Below are 7500 nucleotides of genomic sequence, written 5' to 3'. Positions count from 1 at the left end.
TTGCATGTCGAACCTCTTTGCATGTAGAACCATTACATTGGATTATTTTAGGATTAACGATCGATCCATGATTTTTCTTCAGCATCCAAATATATACATCCCTGCATAGAAAAGAATTTGTCAAAGCATGTAAATACATACCCTATATAGGGAGCATACTGACCCTAGTTGACCTAAATTTCACGCTGAAGGCACAGTTTATATATATATATATAAATATTCTCTCGGAATAAATTTTAATTGAAAGAAAGAGAGAGAGAGAGAAAGATAGATCGATGAATTTATTCTAAGTTTATGAAGCTGATTAATTCTGATGAATATCTATATAAAATCCACGTATGAATATATTGAAAAAAAAAAAAAAAAAAAAAAAAAAAAGAAAAAAAGAGAAAATTAGAAAAGTAAATCTAAATTATTTTGAGAATTTATGTTAAACGCTTTATCTCGATTCTCATCAGAAAAGCTTAAAAAGTCTTCCATGACTCTTCGTCTTTGTCTTCTTTACTCTTGAACACTTCTATCTATATGATGAAAGGAGGAAGAAGAAAAAGAAGATGAAGAGATGGTAGAAGAAGAAGGAGAAGTAGAAGAAGTAGAAGAAGATGGAGATATCTCGAGCGTCGAAGAACGCGCGAGCGAGAGGCGGCGAATATTAATGCGTGTTTTTACACGTGTGGGCGTTTATTTTTGACCGTATTTTTAGCGTCCGGTATTTTCGAACGAGCCGCACACTATTTTCGTACTAGCATATACGTCGAATACGAGGAGCACGCCTATGTACTACCAATAAGAAAGACAGAGAAAAGGAAAGAGAGAGAGAGAGAGAGAGAGAGAGAGAGAGAGAGAGAGAGAAGAGAGAAAGTATGCACTTCTAACTACGAAAAGTCGTCACAGAAACCAATTTTTCTCCCTTCAACGTATGAAATTTCTTGAATGAAACTTTCCTCGTACGATAGTTACGCAAAGATTTTTCCAACTTCTTCAATTTCATTTATCTTTAAATGAGATTCCATTCTTTTCAGTATCTATTTATCAATCTCTGTGCGCGTCTGTGTATCATCTTATTTTTTTCTTCCTTTTCTCTTTTTCCGTTTCCTTTTCTTTTTTTCTTTTTTCCTTCTTGTTCTTTTTTGTTCTTTTTCTTTTATTCTTTTCTTTTTGTTGTAGTAGTTGTTGTTGTTGTTGTTGTTTTTTTTTGTATTTTCTCTAGGGAACAAGAACGCTTTAACTCCCTCGGGAGGAGTAGCATTTCGTAAAAGTGGAACAGTCCGTTTGTTAAGGGCGCGTATTTATATATATATATATATATATATATATATATATATATATATATATATATATATATATATATACATACATATACACATTTCGGTCGACCTCATGCCGAGACAACTCGATGTAATCTCCCTTCTCCTCTTTTCTTCTCTCTTTTTATTTCTTTTATATTTTCCCTTGCCATTTTTTTGGCTGCTCTTCCTTTCCCAACTTTCCTTCTTCTTCTTCTTCTTCTTATTTTCTTTTCTTTTCTTTTCTTTTTTTTTTTTCTTTTTTTTTATCTTCGTATTCTTCGTAAAAGAAAAAATAGTTTTCGAGAGCGTTAACACGAACGAATTATTTCACTTCGTTTGTTGGCTAATAAGGGAGAAAATTATAGAGACTAAATGAAATGACAATTCTTATATCATTTTAGATAAATAGAGAGATAAAGATGAATGCTTATTAATATTTGTTACAATGTATAAAGAGGTATAAAAAGAAAAGAAGGAAACGATAATAAACGCAAAGTGGAAAGAAATTAATAATGAAGAGGAGCAAATAGGTAGGATAAAAAAAAGAAGAAGAAAAAAAAAAAGAAAGAAAAAGAAAAAGAAATCAGATCAAGCTTAACGTATCACGTTTACCATGAGTTGCAGTACACTTTCAAACGTGAGTCATTTAATCCGTGTAATTGCTTCGGCACGTAATTAAACGGCACTGTGCTCCAACAGTGAATATCTCATTTCTCAGCGTTCCTCTTTGCTTCCATCTATGTATATACGAATTAATCATTTTCCCTATACAAATTTTTTCGTAGTCGGATGAATAGAGACCGATGATTTTTATCTTTTCTTTTTTTTTTTTTTCTTTGTTTCTTTTTCCTTTTTATTCGTTAAAACTTGATAATTTTGACCTGGATCGTTCATGGATTTATGCGAATTTTTAGAGCGTGTATCCTTTAAAAATGAAGTAAGAAGAACGCAAGAGCATAATGGATGCCGTGACATAAAAATAATTTCTATGGTTCGCCCTTTTTTTATTTTCTGTTTCTATTTCTTTCTTTTTTTCTCTCTCTATTTCTTTTTACGTAGAAAGGATAAAGACAAAAGGACATCGTCAATTTCTTCATCGTCAACAAAGTTCTTTCTCTTTCTTCATCCTTTCTCTCTCTCTCTCTCTCTCTCATTGTTTTCAGGTAAATTCATATATACAGCATGAAAAAAAAAACAAAAAAAGAAGAGAACTTTTTGTATCCCTCGTCGCGTTCACCCAAGTGCCATTCCGAAGGGGTAGAAAGGGCCGAGAGCTCTAGGTAAGCAGCTAAAAATAACGACGGTACATCATATCGAACGGTCGGTTATAAATAGATCAAATTGACTTGACGCGAGAGAGAGAGAGAGAGAGAGAGAGAGAGAGAGAGAGAGAGAGAGAGACAGAGGGGAGGAGTAGGGAAGAAGGGCGAGAGAGAGAGAGAGAGAGAGAGGATTAGAGGGAACTCCATGCAAAGTGTATGATAAAAATCAGTGTCGATAAAAAAAGAAAAATTTTTTCATTCTATAAATCTATTAACGTTGCACAATAACTATTTGTTAATACAAAGCATATAAATACATGTTTATATACATATATATATATATATATATATATATATATATATATAAAATATTTATTTAAAAAACAAGAAAAGATACTATTTTCGAAATAAATCGATTAAAGTGAAAGACACTGTATATATATATATATATATATATATATATATATATATATATATATATATATATGCGTAACTATACGATACGTGGTCATGTGTACACAATATACATTTTTTGCTCGATTTCTCCTTTTTATTTATAAACACGGAAACGTCTCAAGTTCGAGATTCCCTTTACTTCTGTTTCTCTCTCCCTCCTTCGCTCCCTCCCCATCTCTCTCTCTCTCTCTCTCTCTCTCTCTCTCTCTCTCTCTTCAGGACAATTCACAAGGCACTTCTGGTAACCGCATTGACTATCTCGTACTTTTTCAATGAGACATTAATTACTATAGAACGAACGTATCTAAAACGTGTTTCTCCCACGCACGCACGTACGTACGCCCGCCCGCACGCACGCACGCATGCATGCATGCATGCATATATACAACACACGCGCGCACACGTGCGCGCACGCTACCTTCGTGTCAGTGCTATCTCTAACTACCGCTTCTCGTACGGATCGATAGAGAGAGTTTAGGGTCGACGGCGAAGGGTCGAAGACGACAAGAGGAAAGCGGCCGACCTTGTTAGCTATTTTCGGAAAGGTGCACGTAATTGGTTCGATACTTTTTTTTTTTTCCTCTCTTTCTTTTTTCCTTCTTTACCTTTTCGTTCGGCGACTCTGAAAGAGAAAGAAAAAAAGAAAAAAGAGAGAGAGAGAGAGAGAGAGAGAGTGAGATAGGAGACACGCATGCATACACGTGAGAGAACACGATGGATAGACAACAGGAAAAAGAGAAAAAAAAAAAAAAAGAAAAAAAAAATAGAAAGAAAATTCCGCTTTAGATCGAATTAGGCCACAAAGAGACACGTAGCTTCGAAGACAAAGGAGTAGTTCTATTCTGACTTTCGATCGCGGGAACAAAGCGAAAGGTCGAGAGAGAGAGAGAGAGAGAGAGAGAGAGAGAGAAAAAGAGAGATACGAGTCCGACCATGACGTTTCGATTCTCTTCTATCGTTAATTAGCTTTACTTTACATCTTTTCTTCGAGTTACTTGTAAAAAAAAAAAAAAAAAAAAAAGAAAGAAGAAAAAAAAGAAGGAAAAGAAAAGAAAAATGTTAAGAAAAAACTTTCTCCGTCGTCTTATGGCGATCATTTCAAACGAGTATCATTAAGTTATACGTACAACGTTTAATGAGAGATAAATTTTCAAAGTTTCAGGAGGAGATAGAAAATTATTGCCATTAAGAGAGAAAATAAAAGGATTGCGTTTCATTAAGATCATTTGGAAAACTTGCTGTGCAAGCTCTCCCACGAATGCTTCTCGTATTCCCTCCAATCGTCATCATACGCGATAAGCTTAATCTGTACAGTGTCATTAACGCTAGAGTAATGTATACACGTATATGCATATATATGTATATATATGCATATATGCATATGTGTGTGTGTGTGTGTGTGTGTGTGTGTGTGTATATATATATATTCTGATTACTCGTTGATTTCTATGAATTGGCATGCAAAAAACAAAGGGTCACTGATAAGAATGCTTCCTGAAGTGGTAGACCACAACCCACGGACTTCCGACGGGTAGCAAATGTACATTTTTTAATCCATTCAGATTGTTCGATGCGTCATCGAGATCCTTTTAAAAGATAATGTATTAATTACATCGGACATATCATGCCGTTCGAAAATAATGAATGAGAAAAATCGTTATATCATTGACAATTGACAAATAGAATGATGAATAATATTTTATTCAGGGTCAGGATTATATTATATTTAAAATAAATAAAGATATTGTCACTTATTAAATAATATGAATGATATAAAAGAAAAAAGACGATTAGAGTCTCGTGGCCCAAGAAAAGCACGGTTACGTGCCTGTCTCCTCCGCTGCGGGAAGAGAGCGCGCGGACGACGCAACAATGCTGGCGAAGTCTAAAAATAGTTTGAATTTGGCGGTACCGCCGAGAGCGGCGCTGCCGGCACGGCGCGAAAGGCGACGGCGGTGGAGTGGGAGGTGCGAGCGGGTGCCGAGACTCGCGGTGCCTGCCAGTTCTCTCTCGGCTGTCGCGTAGTAAAGTGTTATAACTTTTCGTCTCGGTTCTCGCGTCATTTTCGTCAAGGTTTCTTTTTTTTTATCCTTCTCCTACTGGTATCATTGTTCTCTTAGAGAGGCCACCGATCTACGATGAGTCTCTATATATTCCCTTGTGAATCGCGTGTGATCATGTGACAGAAAAATCATCGTGTGAGAAAAAGTAAGAAAAGAAAAGAAGAAAGAAAAAAAAGAGACGGACAGACAGATAGAGGGAGAGAGAGAGAGAGAGAGAGAGAGAGAGAGAGCGAGAGACAGACAGAAAGAGAGAGAGAGAGAGCACATATAGACACATATACACGTACACGCATACACATACAACGCAGAAGAAGAGCGTCGTGGCAGCTTCCGCATCGCTAAGGAGAACTCGGGACCCACATCAGCTAGTATTCTTTGCCAACCCTATTTCACGAAGCTTCTTTAACATTCTTCGTCTTTCGAGGTTTATCATCGATACTTTCTTGGATTGTTTTCGTCCGTTGGAACATCGCACATTCTTTTTCCAAAGGTAAAAGACACAAGATCGCGTGTGGTAGCGCGCAAGAGGCGCCGCCGTGCGAGAGTTTTACGCCGCCATCTTTTACCGCGATCGTGCTTCTCTCTTTCTCTCTCTCTCTCTCTCTCTCTCTCTCTCTCTCTCTCTCTCTCTCTTTTTCTCTTCGTTTCTTCTTCGTTGTGTCCCGTCGAGGAACGCGACAAATTAGCTCACGATATTCGCGAACGCCCTTCTTTCACAACGACGATACATGTATATATATATATATATATATACACACATACACATGTATATATATGTATGTATGTATGTATATATTTATTTATTTATTTATTTATTTATTTTTTATTTATGTAGATATTTAATATTTTCAAGCGACCATTACATTAAAAAAAGATTCATGAGTAAGCAACGTAAACGAGAGAAATCTCTCTTCGACAGGCTGTGTAACGAGGAAACACCTGTTGTGTTTTTACTACTTTGCCCCGCGCCATTTCCCCTCTTTCATTTCTTCTCCGTTAACTCAGCGATTCTAGGTAAACAGCTTCGTTCGTCTTATAGCACGTAGATTATGCGAAGAAGAGGGAGAGAAAGAGAAAGAGATGCAGAAAATAATCTTCGTCAGTGTTCGTTTTCTTTCGATGTTCTTCGATCGGTGCAAGGGTTTCACTTGCTTGTTCTCTCTCTCTCTCTCTCTCTCTCTCTCTCTCTCTCTCTCTCTCTCTCTCCTTGTCTGTCTCTGTCTCTCCTTTTGTTTTCTCGTTCAACTATCGTCTATCGTTCTTCTTTAATCTCTCTCTCTCTCGCTCTCTCTTTCGCTCTCTTTTTCTCTTTCCTTCCTTTAATCGGATTTTTCTTCAACAAGATTCCGTTGTAACGAGATTTCGTTCGTGCGCCAGACAAGTGTTTGACCTGATGAAAACCATAGGCTTTTATCAATTCCAAAGGGTTAAAGAATTTTCTTTCTTTTGTTCCTTCGCAAGACCTTCAAAGGTTTACACGAGAGGAATTTATGAGATCGTTATCAAACTACGTCTCCCGTGTATATATATATATATATACATATATATATGCGTTTTTGCGCATAGCCATGCAATTACGTTCGTACTTTTAACGAGAAATTCGCTTACGTCTTTTATTTGTTGAAATTTATAGTACGCGGCAACTAATGCGTTAATTTTATCTTCTATTATTATAATAACAATGATAGTAATAATAATAATAATAATAATAATAATAATAATAATAATAATAATAATAATCATTATAATAATCATTATAATAATCATTATAATAATCATTATAATAGTAATAATAATAGTAATCATCATCGTCATCATCATCACCGAAAGAAGGCGTGTACAAGTCGTCCTATCTTTTTCTCTCAAATAAAAAGCAAGACGAGCCTTCTCGTCAAGAAATTCATGTATGCGTGAGATAACAAGAGAGGGAGAGAGAGAGAAAGAGAGCGAGAGAGAGAGAGAGAGAGAGAAGGGGAAAAGGCCTACTTTACTTTTTTTTTCTTTTTTGTTTAATGCACGCACATTCTTTCCTTTTCATTCTTTATCTTACTCATATCTTAATTTCTCTTTATTATTACGAAATAAAAGAAAGCGTTATTTAAGTGTTTCTTTCGAAATGATAAAAAATAAAAATAAAAAAAAAAGGCTGGCGAATTTTGCAATTATTAGTTCGAAATACGAATTAGTAATGTAAGAAATTTTTTTTTTTTTTTTTTTTTTTTTTTTTTTTTGTACAAATACATATTTTGTTTAATGCTCGTTAGATAGATAGACGAACGTCGATATTTTATATATTCACTTTTTCTCTTGTTTTATTTTTACCTTTTTATTTTTTTTATTATTTTTTTTTTTTTTTTTTTTTTTTTTTTTTGTTAAAAGAGAATCTAATGCGTTCACGCGGAATTTCCGTGTCCCCGCACACACAGGTCC

General features: G+C 35.3%; 1 protein-coding gene across 4 annotated transcripts in view; it reads left to right on the top strand.

The window, feature by feature from the left end:
- Positions 1-7500, top strand: part of LOC124949968 (POU domain, class 3, transcription factor 2-like) — a 54128-nt gene that overhangs the window by 26440 nt on the left and 20188 nt on the right. For all 4 annotated transcript variants that reach the window (XR_007101235.1, XM_047495921.1, XM_047495922.1 and 1 more), the window contains one exon: positions 4164-5560. The gene's annotated coding sequence lies outside the window, so the exon portion shown is untranslated. The remainder of the gene's footprint in view (positions 1-4163; positions 5561-7500) is intronic.

The sequence above is a fragment of the Vespa velutina genome, chromosome 6 (genome assembly GCF_912470025.1).
Source record: "Vespa velutina chromosome 6, iVesVel2.1, whole genome shotgun sequence".
Classification (NCBI taxonomy): domain Eukaryota; kingdom Metazoa; phylum Arthropoda; class Insecta; order Hymenoptera; family Vespidae; genus Vespa; species Vespa velutina.
The sequence above is the reverse complement of the archived record's forward strand: the minus strand, read 5'-3'. Positions and strand labels throughout refer to the sequence as shown.